At 36.2% G+C, this 25,850-nt stretch overlaps 1 protein-coding gene across 2 annotated transcripts in view; it reads left to right on the top strand.

Moving 5' to 3' along the window:
- Positions 1-8,128: 8,128 nt before the first annotated feature.
- The window catches only part of vri (nuclear factor interleukin-3-regulated vrille), a 290,281-nt gene continuing 272,559 nt past the window's right edge, over positions 8,129-25,850 (top strand). For both annotated transcript variants that reach the window (XM_085813833.1, XM_085813832.1), the window contains exon 1: positions 8,129-8,361. The gene's annotated coding sequence lies outside the window, so the exon portion shown is untranslated. The remainder of the gene's footprint in view (positions 8,362-25,850) is intronic.

Here is a 25,850-nt window from a genome sequence, read left to right as displayed (position 1 = left end):
TCGCCTCCGTTATGAATTGCTCCACAATCTCCCACTCGATGAGCTGTTCTGTCCACAGTAAGCCCGATTCCTTTCAATAGAAATTCCAGCTGTTGTCTGGGCAAAGGTTTCGTGAACATGTCTGCATACATCATTTTACTGTTGCAGTGTATTAATTTAACAATCCCTTGATTTTGTAGATCACATACGTAATGATATTTCACATCGATGTGTTTGGTGTAACTGCTTCCTTTCTCTTTTCGGGAAAGATTTATGCATGATATATTGTCCTCGAATACGATGTTCGCTTCCTGTTGAGCGAAACCTAAATCTCCCATCAGTTGTCTAATCCATTGTAGCTCCTGCAGTGTTAAGGCTAGAGCGATGTATTCGGCTTCTGTCGAAGATAGGGAGACACAATTTTGTTTCTTGCTTCCCCATGATACCGTACTGTTTCCTATTTGAAATATATATCCGGATGTGGATTTTCTGTCAGAGGTATCTCCTGCCCAATCAGCGTCACTGTAAGCTTTGATGACTGGTGCACCATTGGATTTTAGATGTAATTTGTAATTAATTGTAGCTCTCAAATATCGTATGATTTTTATGATACCGTTCCAGTCCGATGTTGATGGATTTTCTACTTTTCTGCTAAGTATTCCAACAGAATTTGCTATGTCAGGTCTTGATACTGTTGCTAAATATAAAAGTGCTCCCACTGCTTCCCTATACTTCCGATTATCGGGAAAATGTCATCCTGGTTGTTTTGGTTCTTCGTAAAATTCGTAGTCATGGGTGTATAGCTTAGTTTCTTTGGTGACTCTCCGTCGAATTTTTCGATCATACTCTTAATCTTGTTAGCTTGATGAAGTTTAAAGCTTCCGTCTTTTTCTCTTTTGATTTCAATTCCTAGATATGTGGACACTTCTCCAAGATTTCGAATGTCGAAATATTCTTTGAGAATTCGTTCAACTTCTTGAATTGATTCACGCTTGTCGCTCGCGACTAATATGTCATCAACGTAAACGATTATGTAAGTTCTTGCGTTTTTCTCGATTAGTGTGAAGGAACATGGATCAGCCTTTCCTTGAACGTATCCTTGTTTGCGCAGGATTTCAGCTATCTTGTGATTCCAGTTTCTGGCTGCTTGTTTTAGTCCGTAGATACTTTTATTCAGTTTACAGACTTTATTTGCTTCTGAAGCAGAGATGTAGCCTTCCGGTTGCTTCATATATATATCTTCTTTCAGATCTCCATATAGAAACGCTGTTTTTACATCGAAGTGATTTACGTGCATTTTCCTTTGAGCTGCTATTGCCAAAATAGTCCTTATTGTTGTATATTTTACGACTGGTGCGAATGTTTCGTCGTAGTCGTGCCCAAATTTTTGGCAATATCCTTTAGCTACTGAACGAGCTTTATATCTGATAATATTTCCTGAAGCGTCGGATTTTGTTTTTTTGTTTTAAATGTCCATTTGTTTCCAATTGCTTTCTTTCCTTTTGGAAGATCGACTAGTTCCCATGTTTTGTTCCTCTTCAGTGCTTCCATTTCTTCTTTCGTAACTTTTAACCACAGTTCCTTTTCTTTGGTAGGAAAAATTTGAAGTTCTTCCCAGTCTTTAGGAACTTTGATTTCTTCGTTCTTAGCCATGTATGAGAATCTGTTTGGTGGGATTCCTTTAGTCGTTCTGTGGGATCTTCTCGGTAATGGGGGAATTTCTTCTGTTTCAATTACTTCCTCTGTAATATCATTTGGACGTGGTTCTGTCAATTTATTTTCTTTAAAAGGCCATTCTATTTCCTCATGCTGATCATTTAATTGGCGAGGCATTTCTTCTTTTTTGTTTTCATTGAATATCACGCTTCTTCTGATCACGACGTTGTTTGCATGTGGCATGTAAATTCTATATCCTTTAGTACGGTCACTATATCCAACAAAAATTCCTTTTTCTGCTCTTTCGTCTAGTTTGCTTCTTTTCTGCTTTGGAACTCGACAATAAGCTGTGCTGCCGAAAACTCTGATATGGCTTAGATTCAACTTCTTATTATTCCATAGTTCATACGGTGTTTTTTCAACTGATCTTGATGGTAGCCTGTTTTGTAGATAGGTGGCTGTCATTACGGCTTCACCCCAAAATTCTCTTTTGAGTCCTGAATCGAGTAGCAGGCATCTTGTCATTTCCATTAAGTATCGATTTTTTCTTTCTGCTCTACCGTTCTGTTGCGGTGAATATGCTACGGAGGTTTGATGTTCGATTCCCTCTTCCTTTAGATAGTCTTCAATCTCTTTGCTTGTATATTCTCCTCCATTGTCTGTTCTTAAAACTTTTGGCTTCTTTCCAAATTTGTTCTTCGTCATGGTTACAAATTGTTTTAACTTGGAGATAGCTTCATCTTTTGTAGCTAGCAGATAGATCGTTGTGTATCTCGAATGATCGTCGATAAATGTTATGAAGTATTTCTTTCCTCCTAGTGATGTTGTACCGATTGGTCCACAGATATCTGAATGTATCAAGTCCAGAACTGATTTTGCTCTATAGTTGTTTAGCTTGGGATACGGCAATTCAGTCATTTTTCCTCTGATGCAGCATTCGCATTCTTTTTCCTTTTTGGCTTCTCCGTCAATTCTTATTCCGGTTGCCAGGTCATCATTCTTTAGCCTCTTGATTGCTTCATAATTTCTATGTCCTAACCTTCTGTGCCAAAGATCTATACTATTTTCTCTTCTTTCTGCAGCTGCAATTTTGGCTGTTTTTCTTTGCGATTCAACTACGGTATATAAATTTCCTTCTGCTTTAGCAATTCCTATGGTTTTATTTTTCTTCTTTATTCTGCAAATATCTTCTTCAAATTCAACTGTGAATCCTTTCTTTGTAATTTTTCGTACGGATATCAATCCTCCTTCTAGGTCAGGAACGTACAGAACATCTATGAGTCTCACTTCTATTTCGTTATCTTCGTCGTCTGTACAGTATAAGTATCCTTCTCCTATACCTTCGGACTTCATCTGCGTGCCGTTAGCAATTGTTATCTGCTCAGTTTTGCTTCTATCCAATTTGGTGAAAAAGTTTATGTTATCGGTCATATGGCAAGTAGCACTTGAGTCAACTGACTAGTTTGAGTTTTGAGATTTTCTTTCTCTGGTGACTTGGAACGTGTAATTCTCAGTCTTCTCATGATTCTTATTTTCGTTTTCATCTTCATGTGTATCCTCGTTTACAGCAACTTTCGTTTTCTGTTTATTTCCATAATTTCCTTTATTCGTTTGCTTTTCATTGTTGAAAAATGAGTTACTTTCGTTTTTATCTTTTTCTTTGTGGTTATTTAAGAATCTGCACTCTTTTTCTAAGTGTCCTATTTTTTCGCAATAATTGCATCTTCGTTGATTTAAATGCTTGAATTTCGAGTTAAAATTCGTTTTGAAGGCAGTCGTTTCTTCTGCTCGCGTGACTTCTTTTCTTCTCAGGCATTCGTCGATGAGTTTCGTTTTTACGTATTCCAGCGTTAGTTCTTCTTCTGGGCGTGTTTCTAAAGCTGTAATGAGATTTTCGTAGCTTTTTGGTAAGCCGCTTAGTAAGAGCGCTGCAATGTGACTGCCCTTTATTTCTTCACCGATTCCTCGCAGTTCGTCTACGATTTCGAGCATTTTGTTGACGTGTTCTTCGAGTTTGTATTCGTTTTCTGCTTTTAACGTATACAGCTTTCTCAGAAGGTAAAGTTTACTGGAAAGATTCTTTCTTTCATGTATTTTCTTTAATTCATTCCATATTTCTTTGGCTGTCGTTTTATTTCTTATGTGTACGATTTGGTTGTCTTCTACGAGTAAACTAATGGTAGCTTGTGCTTGTTCATCTCGTTTTCTCCATTCGACGTTTATTTCTTTTGGTGTATCATCTACTATTAAATCCCATAAATTTTCCTTTTTCAGGATCATTTCAAGTTTGTACTTCCATACTTGATAGTTGTTATTGTTTAGTTTAATGATCGAATATTTATTTTCGCAGCTAGTAGCCATTTCTGCTTCTGTATTTCGAATGCGCAGTACGCAACTATGTAGTTTTGTTTCGATTTTGAAGACAGGCTTGGCTTTTCCTTTTTCGGATTATCCAGCGATAATTTATGGTAAAGTATCTTTTCTGTTTTTTATTCTTAATGGCTTATCTCGATGTATTTTATGCGTTTAGTTGAAGTAAACATATTGTTACGAATTTGGTATTTAAAAAGCTAATGTTAGTTCAATTAGAAATTAAATGGTTTTATTTCTCGCGCAGTGCAGCGCGTGACGAATATTAAAAGAAAGCTAAGCCGGAAAATTGAAAATACAAGAGCGCGTGCATTAAATAAATAAATATCTCTTTTTGATTTCGAGAAAGTACTGGAAAATTCTAGCGCGTGATTTTAAAATCTTATAAAAGGAGGAAAACATCTCAGTTTGTAGTAGTTGCTTAGTTTGTTGTTGTTTAGAAAACTACTGTTGTTGATTGTAGCGAATTCGCGGATTAGCGTTCTTTAGCTGTTTTGAATTACGTTCTATTGGATATTTGAGTAGTTAAAAGATAACTACTGTGAGATATTGTAATACTGCATGATAATTTGAGAAAATTTAAGCATTTTTGTTGTGATAATAATAAATTTTTGTTCATTTTTCATCGGACTTGTGCATTCATTTCATAACGAACCCGTACGCACGCAACAATTTTTGGTGTCAGAAGTGGGGTTTGAATGCCAATAACAAGAGCGATGGAAGAACAATTGAGACAGCTCATTAGTGCTTTTGCTGCATTCCAAGAAAAGATGGAAGCTGGCCAAGCATCATTTAAGGAAGAAATGAAATTGGGCCAGGAATCCGTTAAGGAAGAAATGAAATTGGGCCAGGAATCCGTTAAGGACGAAATGAAAGCCGTTCAAGCTGGTCAAGAAGAAATGAAAAGAGAAATTACTTGCATAATAGAAAATAAATTTGAAGCTATGGAAGGCAGAATTGACGCAGTTGAAAATAAAGTTGGACATATTGAAGAAAGAGTTTCTTCGGTGAAAGAAGAAATAGAAGAAAGAGTTTCTTCTGTAAAAGAACAAATTGATGAGAGAGTTTCTGCAGTTGCCAAAGAAATGGATACTTTAAAGAAATTCGTAGCGTCGGCAGGGAGCAGGAGTGATGATTTTAAATTCTTACCAATGCCTGCTCGTCCACCTCTGAAGCTATCCACATATGATGGGAAGACCTCCTGGCAGGTGTATAAGACACAATTTTCTATCGTGGCGGATGCGAATGGATGGGATTCCCAAGCTAAGGCCTGTCATCTCGCCGCTTCTCTAAGAACCGACGCAGCGGATATCCTTCAGACTCTTCCCGAAAACAAAAGGTTAGATTTCGAAGCTCTGTCCGGCGCCTTGGAGTTGCGCTTTGGGGAGAAGTGTTTAAAAGACTACAGCAGGCTCCAATTAAAATCTCGTCAACAGAAGCCTACCGAAACACTTCAGGAGCTCGCCGCGGATGTTGAAAGGCTGTCCCATCTCGCCTTTTCGGAATGCCCGACAGAAACAAGGGAAATCCTGTCCTTGCAATACTTTATCGACGGCATCCGAGATACTGAAATACAGAAAGCTCTACGAATGGCGGATGTAAAAGATTTAAAAAGCGCTCTGTTGTACGCCATGAAGTTCGAGGCAGCCCAGCAAGCAACTAGTAGAGATCGCTACCCAGTTAGAGCTGTGCGAGTCCATGAGCCAGTGGATCAACTGATGGCTCGTTTAGATGATTTAGCCAGACAAGTCGAAGATTTGATACGGAGTAGGAGCGAGAAGAAAGTGGCTCTAAGGTGTTGGAGATGTGGTAGTGAAGGTCACCTAAGACGGAATTGCAGAACTCCCCAGGGTACGGAATATAAAGCAGATGATTTTACCAGACAAGTCAGTGGCTTGAGACGGAACAGAAGTGAAAAGAAACTAATTACATACGAAGAAACTGCAGAACACCCCGAGGTACGGAAAATAAGACCATTTCCCAGCAACAACGCAGTAAACAAATTAGTGACCATATCGAGGAACGGAGGTTGCCAGATAGTGAAAAACCTTGTTTTAAAGCTCTTAAAATTTATACAGTGAGTGGCAACAATAACGGACTGTCCATCAATGGGAATATCGATGGAGTTCCTTGCAGAATGATCATTGACACAGGAGCTAATGTTACCATCATTAGGAAAGATTTAGCTGAACAGTTTAAAGATAAACTTATTTGGACGCCATCCTGTGTTACCCTTCAGACTGCGTCTGGTGACAAGATCGACATAACTGGGAAGTTAAACGTAAACATCACGTTTGGAAGTGCCGCCTACCATCACACGGCATATGTGGCGGATATTACAGATCCATGCATACTCGGATTGGACTTTTTAAGGAAATACAGTTTTTCCTTAGACTTGAAAAACAACAAACTGCTTTCAGGATCTGAAGACATGACTATCCATCCTAAGAAGGGATCCTCACCTGGAAATGCCGACGCTTTGTCCGAAAGAACCAGCTCGAGAAACAGCCGAAATCATGCTAGGGTCGAAAAGAAACACCAGACTACCAGCTATTCTCCATCTCAGATGCTCTTCGGTCGAGACCTTCGTCTGCCTTGTGACCGCCTGTTTCATCGCCGTACGGATGCGCCTTCATCGCCTGAGGAACACATCCAAGATGTCAAGGCCCGTTTTGAAGTGATGCACCGTTCCGCACGAAAGCGAGTGAACTTGGCGACGGAGAAAGTGAAGACCAGATACAACACGAGAGCTGCTGGACATAGATCCAACGAAGGAGACAAGGTGTGGTTGTGGAACCCGATTCGACGAAAAGGAGTCAGGCCTGATTTACAGTCACCTTGGGATGGTTCGCACACAATCCTAAACAGGCTAAATGACGTCATGGTTCGGATTCGTAAGTCTTCGAACTCTAAACCTAAAGTCGTTCATTACGACAGGTTAGCTCATTACTATGGCCATAGTACATAATGTAAATAATTGTAAATAGTATAAGACCATGGTCCATTTTTGTTTTTAAATGTGTATTTGATTTGTATTTGATAGCATTTGATTTGTTTTATGTATTGCATTTATTGTTCATGTTGTTTATTATTGTAATGTAATGCTTATTAATGCATTTATGCCACAGTTGTAAGTTTTGCTTCCTGTCCAGGGATTGTACTGCCCGGGACGTGCAGTCCTTGGGAAGGGGGCAGTGTTACGAATTTGGTATTTAAAAAGCTAATGTTAGTTCAATTAGAAATTAAATGGTTTTATTTCTCGCGCAGTGCAGCGCGTGACGAATATTAAAAGAAAGCTAAGCCGGAAAATTGAAAATACAAGAGCGCGTGCATTAAATAAATAAATATCTCTTTTTGATTTCGAGAAAGTACTGGAAAATTCTAGCGCGTGATTTTAAAATCTTATAAAAGGAGGAAAACATCTCAGTTTGTAGTAGTTGCTTAGTTTGTTGTTGTTTAGAAAACTACTGTTGTTGATTGTAGCGAATTCGCGGATTAGCGTTCTTTAGCTGTTTTGAATTACGTTCTATTGGATATTTGAGTAGTTAAAAGATAACTACTGTGAGATATTGTAATACTGCATGATAATTTGAGAAAATTTAAGCATTTTTGTTGTGATAATAATAAATTTTTGTTCATTTTTCATCGGACTTGTGCATTCATTTCATAACGAACCCGTACGCACGCAACAATATTTTCAGTCTCATAATCTTTTGTTGAAGGTATTCGTGGTTCATTTTTGTTTACTGTTACAACTTCGCTAAATCGAGACGAGCAGATGAATAAAACAGAATTAAAGTTCTTACCTTAATAAAGTGTAATCCAAGCTGCAGAGGTAAGGAACACGATCATTGTATTAGCAAACACAAAATAACATATTTATTAGGTATATGAAGAAAAAAATATCTAGAGATGATTACAAGCGTTGTTTACTGTCCATTGCATGACGCGAGAAGTGAGTCATACAAGGAGAGAATGTTTCTCCTTGTTTTTTGGATCAAGTCCAATCACAGTTAGCGGGTGTGAGGGGGGAGGGGGGTTGTACAGCCTCGCATGCGGAAAGAAGGGAGAAAGTACCTCATATACTCTCCCTTTTAAAGCGCGACTGGGGATAAGGAGGCCCAATCACTAAATCCTGGTGGTGACGAATTATTATCCTTCACCTTTTCGTCCGAGCGCCACTTGTAGAGTCATTAGTTTTTCTCATGCAGGAGAGGTGAAAATGTGCACTGCTCTCCCGGGACTCGAATCTGGACCTTTCGAAAACTCGCACGGGGTCGCCACTCCCGGTTGCCAGGCATCACAGTGGCAGAGAACATGAATGGTTAGAAATCTGACTGTCGTTCAGAATTAAAGGTAAAGAATCATTCTCTTGTTTTGTAAAAGAATTATTGTTTCTAGTGTATAAAACGATGTCTTTTGATTTGGCGCCAAATACTGATGCTATGACCGAGTTTCTGGTAACCCAAAATCGGCTCTGGTTCCCCCAACGTTATGGCCCTCTTTTATTATTAAGTGTCAATGTTTCGTTTGATTGAAACTTCTTAGTTTAGTGTTCGAGGGCTACGTGATTTGAAATACGTGTATCACATACTACAGATTGCATAATTTGAATTATTAGCATTTTAATTGCAGTTAATTGAACTTTGGGTTTCATCATTTGCTGACTGGTTCTAATTAATCTTTGTTCTATTACTTCCACGAAGGAGTATGTCTAGTCAGATAAATAGTAATTTCTTTCATAATTTAGAGCGAAAAGTGTAAGAAAATTATAACTGCTTGGTGTATGAATGAAGGTTATGAATGTCAAATTTCTACGAAAGACATGTGTTTAGTCGAGCTTAAGGATCAATGGTTGGCTATGAGTGGGTTTGTCACGAGAAAGGTGCTCGAAACTGGTCCTCGTACCAACATCAGTGAGAGCATGTGGAACTACATTAAGCGCGAGTTTCTCAAGCGGGGTCTTCGGCAGCTGTCAGATGATATTTTGTATTCTTACATTGCGGAGAGTTTATCTGGAGTCACTAATACCGGCATCAGGAAAATGAGAATTAATTCTGGAACTACATGATTTGCGTTACGTATGTGCAGCAGTCCTACAATGATGACGATGAGACATAGCCAAGGATACACGAGGTGAATGCTTTTGTTATTTTTGTAACATCCAGTTTCGGCGTTGTTTTGGGTGACAGTCATCCTAGGAACATGCTTTTTGGTAACATTCTTGGCGTCCTAAAAATCGACAAAAATATCAAGGAGCATCCTTCTGTAAACTTTCCCGAATTAGTCTGTGTTTGTTTAATACGAGCTTCGTATAAGCTAAACTCGTATAAGCTTCTGGATATCTATCTCTCAAATAAAGAACTCGATAAGTTCTCTGAAAATAAAATATTTGCAGATTCCTGTTCCATACCATATATCATTGTAAGGAATTTATATTTTTTAATTTAACTTATAAAAGTGTAATTTTTAAACTAATGTGTATATTAATATACTTAATTCCTCTTTTGATATATAATTCATTAGTTTCGAAATTTTATGCTGTAACTTATGATATATTTCTATATTATAAATATGTATACACGTGTAATTCCGCTTTAACTTACAGTTTATAGCAAGGTAATTTACAAATGCAATAAAGAATGTACAGTATATGTTTAAATTACGCGCATCTTAAAATCTACAATTTCTTTAATGTATCATTTACATACATCCTAAATTCTACATCCATATTAAACTGCTTTGAATGTAAAACTTTTATTAAAGTAGTTTTCATTGTACCTAGTATATGAATTTGAATAGCCAGTAGTTTTGAGAATCATCAGAGACCTATTCCTGTACAATTTAAATTCAATTAAATTCTTGCTGTAAATACACAGATTTCTAAAAATTACAAAAATAGCGATAACTTGCTCCAAAATTAGCCAATCAGTATGAAATTTAACAGTGTTACGAATTTTGTATTTAAATAGCTAATTTTAGTAGAATTATAATTAAAATTGTTTTATTTCCCCGTGCAATGCGGCGCGTGACAAATTTTGAGAGAAAGCTATGTCGGAAAAGTGAAAATACAGGAGCACGTGCATTTAACGTTTAATAAATAGGTATCTCTTTAATTTGTATTGAAATTGAATAAATGTAATTGACTAGTATGTTAGCTGTACCCGTAATTACATCCTCTTGTTGGTTTCCAGAAATCTTGAGAAGCAAAGAAATTACTAGAAATTTCTTGCGACCCATTGAAAGCTATAAAATGCCAGAGAAAGACATCTCAGCTCAGTAATGTTTTAGTAATTTATTCTTGAGAATACTGAAAGGGAACAGCTTCAGTATAGCCCACCTTTAAAGTTTGGCGAATTTGTTTTGCTGCCAAAGCCCATGAAATACGTTGTTTTGAAAAATGGTTGCCATCCAGATTTTCGACGAAACTCCGTGTTTCAAAAATGGCGGCCATCTTGATTTCATCAGAAATCGTGGATAATAGAAATAAATTTACGACCATTATACACGATTTTAAAAGAAAGAAATATTAAGGAATGATTAATGAAAATGATTAAGGTTAAAAGGATGTAATTTTAAAAACAATGCCGGAAAATCTCACCTTTGCTTGGCTTTCTCAAATGTAAGATACCTTTGCATGGTATCTTATATTTTTCACAATAAGTTTTATACTTCAATAATCCACAATCCATCAAAAATCCTCTAAAAAGTTCATACTCTCTTGTTAATTCATACATAAAATATCTCTTTGGAATGCCTGGCTTTCCCAAACTTTTACGCTTGTTTGAAAACTCCTACCTTAAATTTTCCTTTAAAAATCCCTCGATACTTAATTATAACATCACTAACAGCAGGTTTAGAGCAATCCATAATTAAATGCAAAAATCTGATCTCCAAAACAGTATTCTCCACAATATCTGAGCGTTAAACTTTCGCCGAAAATAGTGTTACGAATTTTATGTAGATAGTTAATTTTAGTACAATTCTAATTTAAAAATGTTGTTTTTCTTCGTGCAATGCAGCGCGAGATAAATTTTAAGAGAAGCTATGCCGGAAAAGTAAGAAAACATTGCCATGTGCGTTTAACTATGAGTAAATGGATATCTCGGTAATTTGTATCGAAATTGAATAAATGTAACTGACTACTATATTAGCTGTAACCGTAATTCCATCCTCTTGTTTACATAGCGTTTGGCGAATACCATGGGCTACCACATCATATCATTTATGGCCTCTCTTGGCGATATTTTTTGGTTAATATTCTGGGTGGGCTATACTGAAGCTGTACCGTTGAAAGTATTTTTAAAGGATTTAATTGAATAACTAAAGGCAATTCTTCTTTGTTTTTTCGCGTCATGGACGCTCGCTCACGATTTCTGAGCTCGTCAGCGCTGCTTATGTAAAACAAAATGCGTCTCCGCCAACAGGCAATCTCTTAGCTGTGACGAATAACTTTCAAGCCTCTGAACCTCTGACCGCTAATACCTGCACTGAGATGGATACCTCTTCTCCTCCAAAGCTCACTGAAGATGAAATTGTTCATAATTCTCTTGAAACTCAACTGGAACTTATCCGTTTAAAAAGACAGAACCAGGGTAACCCTGACAAGGACCGGATGCTAGCTCAGCTTCGCAATGAGGGTGAGTAAATCTTATTTTCCTTTAACCTGCTCAGTACAAGATTAGGAGTTAGCGTTTTTTTCTCTTCCTGCCACCGACGCAGAATTTACAATCAAAATGTCTAAACGTACTGATGGAAAAAAAGAAAAGAAAAAAGAAAAAAAAAAAAAAAAGAAAAGAAAAAACTCAACCTTAAAACAAATATTCCTGCTCCTTTACCTAGCATGGATGGTCTGTATCACGAATGGAAGATCGCATGGAAGATGTATGACGCACGGTTCCTGCATTACAGACTAGATCGTAATTTCGAGCACCTTCTTTGATGATGATCGTTGTTTCATTACGTTGTTTTTCCTTTGTTTTTGTTATACTCCGAATAATAAACATGTTATCTAACCCCGTTCGTGTACTTTCTTTCGTTTGTGTCGCCACTACCGCGTCAAGAAAGCGTTACCGACTATGCATTCCTATGTGATTTCCCATCGTCTAGGTGTACTCTACCTCTCCTGAAAGTTTGTCACCTCTGTACTGATACACTCTGTATAATGCTAGAAAAGGATAGCTATTCCTTCAATTTGTTGGTTCGTTGATTTAATTAAGGCAAATCACAGGAGAGCTCTTTATTAATGAAAGGATGCCTGACTGGGTATCTTTCATAGGAAACTGGTTCTCATTCACATTACAGATGGACAAAACCATCAAAATGCCAATGCAGGCAGCCCTTTTGTTAACAATGCCTGGCAATGCCTATGCTCCCCCCCCCCCATAACCGTAGAGGAATAAGCGATTTGGCCTGGGATTTGAAGGAGAAGAGTAAAGAACACAAAGTTCTCTCATGTATGCAACAAAGAGATGCCATTAAGATTCCATTACTGTAAAATTAATTACAAATATTTTTTCAAATAATGAAAGCCATATTCAATTCAGAAATGCTGTTTCGCGGGCTTCGATACCAGAGTTGTAGCTAGGGTTTTTAGTGTCGGGAGCAATTGAAGAGATCGCGCCTCTCCTGTTTGCCAAGAGTAGAAAACATTTCATTTTAAAAATATGGAACATCAATTTGGCGCCCGGGGCCAAATGTCTACCCTTGGCCCCGTCTAGCTACGCGTCTGTACGATACATTACTACACTACTCAAAAGCTACGAAGTGAAATAATCTGAAATATAAATTGAAGTTCGTGTGTCTCGAACAACATTTTAAATTTTATTCTGATTTTTTTTTAATTCGTGAAGAACTTTCAGAATAACCAAGTTGCCATGCCAGTTACTGACATGTGCCGCGAGAAATTAGAAGATTTGCCACTTCTCAAGTTAAAAATCTATTCTTAATACATATTTTCTTTTCTCTGTGTAGTAAAAAAAGAAACTTTAAATAACATGATCAGTAGGATAAGTAATTCAAAATTTACCTTAATGCTTGTAATTTTGCATACAAGAAAAATATATTTTAAACATAAAATCAAGATTGATAAAGTCTTTGTCAACATGAAGTAACAGTTTTTTTCAGTTAACTCTTTTATTTGTGCCATTCTTATCACCCTTTATAGCACTTTCAAAATTAATCGAACTCTCGTTTTCAAATAGTCGAGTTATTTAGCTGTTTGGCCAAACCTTTCCCCTAGAATTAAGAGGCAATTTGAAGACTGACGATTTAAATACTTATCCGATTTCTTCGGATAATCAGCACTACCGCTCTTCCATTACTGTGTACAATAATGGTTAGAAATTGATGTGTACGTAATAGGCAATAAAGAATGACATATAAACAGACGATGATGCAACGCTGTAGATATTTAATTAACGAACAGAATGTACGACAAGTAATTTGGTTATTATTTAGTTTAAAAGATGGCGCCACCGAACCAGCGGCTGTAATCTGTTTTTAATTTGCCGTGCACTGATCGAATTCCCGCAATTAAAATATTCTCAAAGCAATGTTTTTATTGAATATTAAAATTAAATATTTTACTGTTTTGGGGTAAAATATTACACTCCGTTATGATTAGTTGACTGTCAACTATTTTATAAAAATACTTTAAGTGTCGTTTGAGCGTAAATTTTAAAATTACAGTAGAATACAAAGTTGGCTGATATAGTAATATGTTAGATTATAAATCATTTTACATGAAAATGCGGTAGATGGAAAACTTCTTAAAGTTTATGACACTTAAAAATAAATGATCTGAAAGAAAAATAAAATAAAATAAAAAAATCTTAAAGCTTTCGGATTTTTATATTACGCCCCAAAGGGGAGTTTTTTTTTATTTATTTATTTATTTTTTTTAACATTTTGTGTGTTACCTTTACTTATTAAATATCATGTTCTTCGCACTTAAACCGTAAAATTCAATTTAACAGCAATATCACAAAAAATTTAAAAGAGCATATATGTAGAATTTCCAATAGACAGTATCGCGCACTGAAGATAATTTTTTTTTTTCCCTCGTACAGTGTTGCCATTGTTCACTTTGAAATCGTTGAGTTTCTTAATCAAAAACTCATAAATGCTTTACAAAATATGAAATAGATAATAAAACAAATTCCAAATTTGGGCTTCCAGATGCCCATGTTCAGGTGGAGACGTATGTTATTCAAAATTTGCTAGCTCTAGGTACCATTGTTTTATCACAATGCTAGAAATATATACACATTTAATGCAGATTCTTTATTATTTAATTTTTTTAAGGTATAATACGGGGCTCTAATATTTGGTGGCAACAATTTAAAAAGTGATTCGCCGTTTATAGTGAATCAACGCAAAATGCCAAAAAGGAATTAATAGCCCTTCCGGGCAAATTGCCCCTTTGGACTAATAAATAAAAAACATGTGAAAAGTTTCAGGTTTTAACGGTCATCCGTTAAAAAGGTAAAAGAGTTTGTTAAGGTTTGTTACGTTCTCGCTGAGCTCGCAGTCTAGTGTTACACTCACTCTTACCAATCCATTAAAAAAAAAAAAAAATCTTTTTAGCTTTATGATTAAGCCCAATTTTCTTCGCACTTACGCCATATACAATTCAACAGCAAAATTACAAAAATTCTAACAACGGCAAAGTAGTATGCATTTAGAATTCCCGTTAACTGTTGGCATACCCTTTTTTTTTTTTTTTTTTTTAATTGAAAGTTTTAAATTCCTTGTGCCTTGTATTACACAAGGCTTACAGAGGTAAGTAAAAAAGAAACAAATACAACACAACACAAAATAAAATAAACTCAGACTTTCTTAGTTTGTCGTATCATTGTTGAGTTTTCTTATTAAAACGGCTTTACAAAACTTTTTTTTTTCCTTTTATTATTAACATTTTGTGTGTTTACTTTATTTATTAAATATCACGTTCTTGGAGCTTACGCCACACAAAATTCGATTCAAAAGCAAAATATTTAAAAAATAGCATATGGTTAGAATTTTCGATATACAGTCTCGCGTGCTGGAGATAAAAATGCTTTATCGGTACAGTGTTGCCACTGTTCACTTTGAAACCGTTGAGTTTGTTACTCAAAAATTCGTTAAAGTTTTAAAAAGTATGAAATAGATAACGAAACAAATTCAAAATTCTGGCTTCCAGGTGCCCATGTTCAGGGGGAGGACTATGTTATTTACAATTTACACCTCTAGGTACACCTGTTTTCCAAAGTGCGAGAAACATGCATACGTTCATGCAGATTCTTTATCATTTAATTTCTTTAAATATAATAAAGATCAATAATATTTGGTAGCAACAGGGGGAGGACTATATGAAAAGTGATACGCCGTTTAGAATGATTCAGTCAAGGAGGTTAGAATAGAAGGACGGAAGGTTCAACCCAAACCGTGAATCTTGGCGGCCATGTTACTACTACTGCTATGACTTGTGCAAGAAAGTCTGCCATTGCAACATTTTTTTATTATATATGGGATCTTGTGTTACATATGGATGCAGGAACCGATTTTCTAAAAAGATTCCTGGGATCTTTTTTTAAGCGTTAAGTATTGATTTTTTATGTACTTTGATAAATATGCTGAAAAATATCACAATGTCATGTTATTTTCTTTCCAGATGTGAAAAAATTATTTAATGATAATCAAACTATGTTAAAGCCATTAAAATTTAATTTTAAATTGTGTCGTTATTGGTTCAAAAACCAGGCTAATTTATTTATTTCTTTTATTGCACCAAACCCCCACGATGTAGTGAAAGTCGTAAATTTCTTTTTTTAAGTTTCGTTTTTGGCATGTTTTACCCCCCCCCCCCTTTTTCTTGCAATTTGCTATTGGGCTTATGATATTTGGTTTTTACATAAGTTTATTATGAACTGAATATGGGAGGAATTTTAAATTCTTTATTATTAAAAATTTTTTTGAATTACTACCGTCACTTGTTTCTACTTTCAGCGCGCAACTAGATTAAGTTTTGAATTGATTATTGTACCCTTTTGCATCATTACTTCTCGGTAACGCGAAAGCTCTTGCGCGATCGCTGTTCAGGATTGTAACAAAGGATCCGAACCTTTGAATACTCCAGCTATTTGCTACGCATAACTTTTTCTTCCCTGTTCTGTGGTATTCACCTCGACTGCAACGCAATTGAACTTTTCATCGTATCATTTCCAAAATATTGCATACATACTATATACTGTTACGAAATGTATAGGCGCGGTAGGATGGCTTCCCCGTAAAGCAGTTTTAGGGTGGCCATTAAATAGAAAGTAGGGTAGGGTTGCCACATTTGGCGAGAAATCGCCCATTTGGCGACATACCATGGACGGTTGGAGAACCTTCTGGAACGAATTCTTACTGATTTAGCCCAAAATGTTCTCGAACACAAACCGAAAACTATATAAACCCTGCTTGTCCGCAGTCACTTAGTGTGTGTGCCTTGTCTAGCCAGCTGATAGTCAGTCACTCAGCGAGTGTCTCGAAGTCTAGCGCCGAGTTGGTCGTCGAGTGCATCGAGAGAGTCTTTTAGTGCATCGCCAAGTTTTGTCTTAGACTGTGCTGAGTCGAGAGCTATACTCTTGTGTATCGTCGAGTGCATCGCGAGTTGTAGCGTGGAGAGTCTCGAGAGTACGTGTAGTTCCGAGAACGACCAAGCAGAGTCGAGAGCTGTACTCTAGTGCTTTGCCGCGAAGCTGTCTCCACCGTGATAGCCTGATAACCTGAAGGCTGTGTAGCTGATCGTGTCAGCGTGTTTATAGTAGTTCATCGACGACTGTAAAACGTGTTTTGGAGCTGTTCTGACAATACTGGTAAATAAAGTGTGTTTCGATACTTCATCAAGTGTCGTCGTTATTCTCTCCAAATCCACAAACCCCGTAAGAACGTGAAGGAAGAAAATAACGTAACAAATGGTGTCAGGAAGAGAAAAACGCAACAACTGGTGTCAGGAGTGGTGTTTGCGAGTGAATGCCAGTGACCCGCCTGCAGAGGAAAGCCATGGCGGAGGAAACGAAGACTCTGATGAACTTCTTTGCCGAGATCAAAGCCTGGTGAGAAGAGATGAAAGCCGGATATGCTGAGATAAAATCTGGTTATATAGAGATGACAGCTGAGATCAAAGGCGCACTGAAAGAGATGAAAGCGGGACTGGAAGGTAAGAAACCCCGGCGAGAAGGAATAAATTTCGGCCATGAAAAGGTGCGAGAGCAATTCCAACAGGTGAAAGTGGAGTTTAGAGAAAATATTGGAGGCATAAAAGGCGATGTGGAAATGAAAGAAGTGGCAGCTGAAGAATCAAAAGATGAATAAGAGAAGGAAGTAGCTAATGAACTATCTGAGAAAAATCCAGAAATGAAGGATGAAATATCTAACGAGATTAAAGACAGAGATAAAAAAGATGAAGAAATGAAGGACGGGAAAGACGCTTTTGATTCTCAAGTGCCTGAAGTGGAAGAAAATGAAAATGCGACTGTTACGCTCTTGGAAACTGACAGTGAAGTTATGAAAACGCAGTCAGCAAGTGTTGAACCCTCTGAAAGTTCATGTGATGCTGAGAATGAAGAAGCTGATGTACAGCTGAAGCAGTGTGCTCCAGTATTGCAAAAAAATTCACCTACCTCTCAAACTATGTGTGCGTCTCATAGTGCAGATTTTGAAGAGAAGGAATTGATTCTAAACTTGGATACTTCTGCCTGTAAAGGATCGGATTCTATTCATGACCCTGGCGCAAATATCGGAATTGACTTTCAGGAAATAGAGGTAAATAAGCATGTAGCATCTGCTAAAAATACCGAGGTGAACTGTATGCATGCTGCAAATAAACTTCAGAATGGTGAACAAATTGTTACAGATCTTTCTGTGGATGAAAAGTCTCAAAGGACTGAATCTTCATACTGTGATATGCAAAACAGAAATGCATCTGAGAACTGCAGTGGAAAAGTATTTGACCCGGGTATATTTTACATAGACTGAGACTGCAATTCATTCTGAACTTTAATGCATATAATTTAAAATTGTTATGTATCTAATTTGTGTATATAACTTGTATATAGTGTAAATATTTGCTTTTTTAGTTATGTTATTTGTTTGTTTTAGAACCTTTTTTTTGTATCGAATTATGCTTCTGACCAAGGGTTGTACTGCCCGGTACGTGCAGTCCTTGGGAGGGGCAGTGCTACGAAATGTACAGGCGCGGTAGGATAGTTTCCCCCACAAAGCCGTTTTAGGGTTGCCATAAAATAGAAAGAAGGGCGGTGTTGCCACATTTGGCGAGAAATCGCCCATTTGGCAACACAATTGGCGATATACCATGGACGTTTGGAGAACCTTCTGGAACGAATTCTTACCGGTTTAGCCCCGAATATTCTCGAACACAAGCCGAAAACTATATAAACCCTGCTGGTCCGCAGTCACTTAGTGTGTGTGCCTTGTCTAGCAAGCTGATAGTCAGTCACTCAGCGAGTGTCTCGAAGTCTAGCGCCGAGTTGGTCGTCGAGTGCATCGAGAGAGTCTTTCAGTACATCGCGAATTAGTGCATCGCCGAGTTTTGTCTTAGACTGTGCTGAGTCGAGAGCTATACTCTTGTGTATCGTCGAATGCATCGCGAGATGTAGCGTGGAGAGTCTCGAGAGTACGTGTCCGAGAACGACCAAGCAGAGTCGAGAGCTGTACTCTAGTGCTTTGCCGCGAAGCTGTCTCCACCGTGATAGCCTGATAACCTGAAGGCTGTGTCACTGATCGTGTCAGCGTGTTTATAGTAGTTCATCGACGATTGTAAAACGTGTTTTGGAGCTGTCCTGACAATACTGGTAAATAAAGTGTGTTTCGATACTTCATCAAGTGTCGTCGCTATTCACTCCAAATCTACGAACCCCGTACGAACGTGAAGGAAGAAAATAACGTAACAGCTGGTGTCAGGAAGAGAAAAACGCAACAATACATAATATTTTGAAAATATACACTATATATATAATATTATGGAAATGATGAGATGATGTTTGGAATGTTGTACGATAAGACTGAATACATATATATGTGGGTTCTTTAGTTTCGAAATAACAATTCATATTCAAACAAAACACATTTAATAAAACATTAATACATCTATAGTATAGTTAATCTATTAATACAACATCTATATCATCTTATATCTATTAATACAACATCTCTATCATCTTACATCTATTAAGACAACATCTATATCATCTTACATCTATTAATACAACGTCTATATCATATTACGTCTCCTCTCATAAAACAAAGTGGCGAGAGTTCTATCAATTTCACTCGTGCAGTCAACAGCTAAAATTTAGACAGCGCGCAAGGAAAAATATTAAGCTATGGATTTAAAATCCCACATTCGGCCTTCCTGCTATGCGTCGACCTCGACGACATTATTCTACTCTTGGCATCATAAATCATTGGTCATCTTACATCATCGTTGTCTTCGGTAAAAGAACCGTCATCAAGAATAAGCCGAACCTGAAAAGAAATACGAAGGGAGAGGGGAAGATTGTGTGCTAAGGACAATATTGAAAGGAAACATCTTAATTGTCCTTCATCTTTGCAACAATAACATCGTCAACAGTCCCTTCTAGTTTTCAGAAATCTTCATCTAAAACGAAAAATATCTTCAGTCTTTAACATTTTGGGAAAATTTCATTTCATCTTAAAAATAACATTAACTGAAATAAAAGTCATTATTAGATGAAAAATCACAATTCGGTTATTAGTCGTATCACTCTAGGTTTAAATGTCATAATCAGTATTATTTTATACATCTTCTTCTGCTTGGGTCCATGGTTTTTATGTATTCAGCGCATGTAGTTGTTTTTATGGGTCTTTCACGATCTTCTTTTACAACATCATAAGAGTCATTCTTTATTTTGACAATCTTAGACGAGCCTAAATACTTTGATTTTAACCTAAGTAGTTGCTTTGAACTAAAAAGCATCAGCTTTGTATAATAACTTTATTGCTATTCTAAAAGATGAAATATTTAAGAGAAAAATTGCCTGCAGCGCAGTGCGGCTAAGAACGCTATTCTACTGAAACATAAACATGAACAACTGTTGCCACTCACACAAACTTAATAGTAAATAAAGCACGTTGCCAGTAACAAGATTATTGCAAAAATCATAACATAAAATTAAGCAGTGAGGAAATAAAATATAAAAAGAAAAAAAAAAAGAAATGCAAATATTAAATATGCATCCAACATTAATTCCCACCCTTGCCATTGCATTAACAATAGATCATTCCCGATGCAATGGCAACGGTAAAAGTTTTACTAAGGGTATTTTAAAATAACCATTAACAGTTTTTACTGTAACAACTCTAATATTGCCATTAATTGATTATTAGATGACAATTTATATCTGTGACAAACAATAAATTTACGGATAAAAGACAATAAGTTTCTTACCATTTACAAACCAATAGTTTTGCTTTAAAATATTAGCTAGTAAACTGGGCCCTGCATGCATATAAGTTACATGATATTGTTTAACAAGCAACAAAGCAATCCTGTGTTGACCTGGTATAATTATGGGATGCTTAGCATTGAATGACAAGTCAGAATTTTGCAGCCTACCTCCCACCCGTAAAACACCATCATCATCTAGAAAAGGAAAAAGTGAGCTTAAAACACTTTTAGGACTTAAAGATGATTATTTTTGAGATCCTTTATATCTTTATGGAAGTGCACAAACTGGATCCATTTAATGATAAACTTCATAGCTGCTTGCCTTTCATTAGATGAAGGTACTACTGCAGGACTTTTTAACCTATTATCTTCCGAACCAAAGACCCGTTCTTTGCACCTAGAAATAAATCTTAAACGAAAAGAAATTACATTAACTATTTTAGATAAAGAAGAACAGTTCTGAAATAAATTGTCCAGAGTGTCATTAGTCAAATAAGCTGTTGTACAAAAAATTGATTTTGTCCTTTGTTCAGTTAAGACAGTTGCATCACTGTTAGTCTCATTACAGACAGAACATTGTAGAGGCCACTTTGAACTGTCGAACGCTAAGAATGATGGCCCATGCCACCATAGTTCGGTAGAACTTTAGGATCGATTCCTCTAGAAGGAAGATCGGCAGGATTCTGTTTCGACGAAATATAGCTCCACTGTTGATAGGGAATAGCATCTAATATTTCTGAAGTCCTGTTTGCCACAAAAGGCTTCTATTTTCGAGGATGAGCTGCTAACCAACAGAGAACAACCTTAGAGTCAGTCCAAGCGTGAAAGGAAATTTCAGTACTGGAGAAGGCTTTACGGACAGCTTTGATTAATCTGGCAAGGAGCAATGCACCTAGGAGTTCCAGTCTAGGTATGGACACTTGTTTAATGGGAGCAACTTTGGTTTTAGCAACCACCAAATTGACTTCATTTCTGTCGTGAGATGTTGGTTGAACACAGTAGATAACAGCAGCGTAAGCAGATTCTGACGCGTCACAAAAACCATGCAGATAGATGTGGTTAGATGTACTTTGAAGCCACCTTGAAATTTTAACATTTTTGAGAGCCTTAAGATCTTCTTGAAGTCGCTGCAACTTCTCTTCCCATTCTTTAGGCAGTGGGGCATCCCAGTTAAGTTTTAAAAACCAATATTGCTGATAAAATATTTTCAACTTGATTGTACATGGTGATAGCAAGCCAAGAGGATCAAAGATTTTAGAAGATTGAGAAATGAACCTTCTTTTAGTAATTTCAGTCCCAAAATCCATAGAAATGTTAAATAAAAATACGTCTTCTGTAGAGTTCCAAAACAGCCCTAAAGTCTTGGCACATTCATCTGAGTGAACTTCCAAGTCATTTTCTTCATGATTATCAATGGATAAATTTTCGAGAAGCTTTGAGCAGTTTGATCTCCATTTCCTTAAATTAAATTCACGTTTCTCTAATAGCTGTGAAAGCATAGAACATAGGTCAACTGCTTCCTCTAAATTGTTTGCTCCAGATAAACAATCATCTACATAGAAATCATTTTTAAGAACGGAAGATACATGAGGATGATCCTGTTCTGCATCCAAAGCAATTTGCCACAAACAGCGTGTTGCTAAAAATGGTGCAGATGCAGTGCCATATGTAACTGTACATAATTTATATGTCTGCATTTTTGAATTAACAGATTCTCTCCAAACAATTCTTTGTAAATGTTGATCCTCATTATCTACTAAAATCTGGCGGTACATTTTTCTATGTCAGCAGAAAAAGCTATTTTATGTATACAAAAGTTGAGCAATATTGAAAATATATCTCGTTGTAGTGTTGCACCTACCCCTAAAACAGAGTTCAAAGAAACTGAATTTTTAGGTTTACATGAACCGTCAAATACTACACGAAGTTTATTCTTCATTCTCAACAACTGGAACCATATGATTTAAAGTTTCGTATTCTTGCATGAACTCCTTGTATTGCCTACCAAGTTCTTTATCTAAATCAAATTTTCTTTTCATGGATAGAAGACGAGAAATAGCCAAAGGTTTGGAGTCGCCTAACTCTTCAGCATTACTGAAAATGGGCAGTCGGACAACAAATCTGCCATTTCCGTTTACTCGATAATTTTCTTTAAAATGCTTCTCACAAAACTCTTCTTCAATCGTTGATTTCTGATTTTGGAACGTTAATTCTTCCAACTCCCAAAAACGCTTAAGTATTGCATCGACGTTATCCTCAATATGTAAACTAATGCGATTAACACTAATGGGATGCGGAGTATTGCCTTCTGTTTTAATTCTGCCTGATACAACCCAACCAAAAATAGTATTTTGCGCAATTACATTTTTATAGCCAACAATCTGCCCTGGCTGAAGCAGAGAAAAGAAATAGTCAGCTCCAATTATCATGTCTATTTGTTTGGGCGTACTGAAATTCGGATCTGCAAGATTAATTGAATTCAAATAATCAAGGTCCTTGCTATCAATCTTTACTGAAGGCAAATGCGAAGTTAATTTTTTAAGAATATAGGCTTGTATTAAAACACCATTTTTTTTCAACTCAGATTTCGGAAACAATTTTACATTTACATAACCACGAGTCAAAGCTGCTTCAGAATCACCAAGTCCCTTTACGCAAATACGGGCATTTTGTCTGCGTATATTTAATTGTCGAATAAATGATTCACTGATGAAAGAAGCTTCACTTCCACTATCAAAAAGAATGATACATTCGTGACCTTGACCAGCAGAATCGTAAATTATTACTGCCGCCGTTAGTAAATATGAAGTACTCTGACCCTGAATAGAAAAACTCGAAATATTATTTTGTTCGTCTGAATTAGAAATTTGTTCATCAGATGGAGATGAATTTGACACAACTACGTTATTACTTTTAATATCTTCATGCAGTAAAGTATGGTGTTTTGCTTTGCAAATAGAACACACATTCTGCGATGAACAAAATTTTAATTGATGATTTCCGAAACAATTGAAGCATAATAAATTCTTGCGAATGATATTTTTCCTAGTCGTAATATCTGCACCTTTAAATTTATAACACTGATAAAAAATGAGAACCATTGCAATGCTGACATTTTAGAACAGAATTTTTATTATTATGTGAAACATTCTTCGAAACAGAGCACTGATTTTTATGCGATACTCGCTTTTCATTATTATGAGTGTTTAACATTTCAAGTGAAACACACCTTGAGTTTAAGAATTCCAAAAAACATTCTAAGGTAGGAAATTCTTCTTCACCATTTTTTTGTGACCATAAATGGCGCGTTTCCGGATCGACTTTTTCTAACAAAAAATAAATTAGCCAAACATCTCTAGACGAAGCCTTTTCGCCAAGAGATTTTAATCCACGGATAACTTCATCAGATGTATCAGATAGTTTTCTTAGATTAAAAGAATCAGCGCTAGTAATTTTGGGTTGCTCAAGAAATGTTCTGACAAGCGACATTACAATTTGATTTTTTCTATCATAACGATTCATCAGTTTATCCCAAGCCTCATCATATGTAGCTTCGGAAATCGCAATGTGCTTAATAATAGCAGCTGGTTCGTCTTTTAAAAGTCCTATCAAATATTGGAATTTCTGAATTTTTGCTAATGACTGATTGGTATGAACTGTCGCCATGTACAGATCTTTAAAATTAAGCCAATCAGTATATTTACCATTGAAACTCGGAATGTTTAAACGCGGAAGTTTAAAGCTAGCCTCAACTGCAGTGGGATTTGAAATCAAAACATTTCTGGCCGTTACGGATTCAATGGCGGATTGATACATTACTTTCGTTTCAAAATATTTAGCTTCGAATTCAGCAATTTCAGAAGCTTCTTCGGGTAAAGCAGCATCATATTGATCAAATTCTTTAAATATTTGTTCAATTCTTTCTAATCGTGCTTTTAATTCCGTTAAACTTAACTGATTACTGAAACTATTGTGAAGCCGCGTTAGGGTAGATTTCGTTCGTCCTCTTAATCTTTTAAGATCAGATTCACTTAATTCTGTCATTATTACCATGAATAATGATTAATAAGCACAAATAACTTCAACAAGATACTTAATTAGCAAAAAATATTTCCGCTTATCTTTCTGACGTCACGCAGACGATTCGCAGTACCAGTACTTAAAAGTTCGTTAAACACAGTTCTAAAGCATATAATAATAACACATTAAATAGCATTAATTGCCTTACCTGGGGAACCAAATAGTTGCCTTGAACTAAAAAGCATCAGCTTTGTATAATAACTTTATTGCTATTCTAAAAGATGAAATATTTAAGAGAAAAATTGCCTGCAGCGCAGTGCGGCTAAGAACGCTATTCTACTGAAACATAAACATGAACAACTGTTGCCACACACACAAACTTAATAGTAAATAAAGCACGTTGCCAGTAACAAGATTATTGCAAAAATCATAACATAAAATTAAGCAGTGAGGAAATAAAATATAAAAAGAAAAAAAAAGAAATGCAAATATTAAATATGCATCCAACACTAAGGTTTGGTCCAAATTGCGTTCTTTTGATTGCTACTGAATCATTAATTTCACAACATTTTGAAGAACGTCTTCAAAAGTTATCTGTGTTTTTTCTTTTTTTTTTTTTTTTCTTTTTTTTTTTTTTTAATTTTCTTCTTCTACCTTAAGCATTTGTTTTTTCGCATCTTTTCGGAGCTTTTCTGGGTAAGCTTCAAAACTATTATGAATTTCCGAGTCAATTATTTCTTTAATGTTTTCTTTTTCAAAAGTATAATCAGTATCTGCTTGAAAATTAGAAGCATTCTGTTTGCTTACTCCAGATATAAAATTAACAGCTGATATTGCTTTACAAAATCTTCCTTTTGGGACAGAAGGTTCTTTAAGGAAAGATGTACGCCTCTTATATGACGTTGTCTTATGCCTAGTTGATTTGTAAGTTGATGTTGAAGCAGCGCTAGATGGTATTGGAACACCAGCAGCATCCCACAGGTTTCCATAATGTCCCCAATCATCAGCATTAAGAATTTCTCGCAACTGACAAAATTTTTCATCAGTGACACATATTTTTCTTTTCAATTCTGCTTGTTTCGCAAATAATCTCTTCTTCATAATTTTTCTCATGCGATCCTTTTCAAAAGGTAGCTTTTCTTGCATTTTCAGTTTAACATGTTGAACTTCTTTTTCTTTCTCAGACAGGATTTTATCTTCGGTTCTCATCTGAAATTTTGCAACTTTTATTTCATTCTTTGCTTCTGATAGTTGTTTCTGCAGCATTTCTACAGTTTGTTCTAATACAGAAAGTTTTCTTTCCAAAGATCTTACTTGTTGCTTAGAAGCATCCAAACCCATTTGTAAAATAGATTTTTCTTGTTTTAAT

Source organism: Stegodyphus dumicola, chromosome 3 (assembly GCF_044657685.1).
Source record: "Stegodyphus dumicola isolate Sdum_Otavi_A_Nest chromosome 3, ASM4465768v1".
In the NCBI taxonomy this organism is placed as follows: domain Eukaryota; kingdom Metazoa; phylum Arthropoda; class Arachnida; order Araneae; family Eresidae; genus Stegodyphus; species Stegodyphus dumicola.
This window is presented reverse-complemented; position numbering and strand designations above follow the sequence as displayed.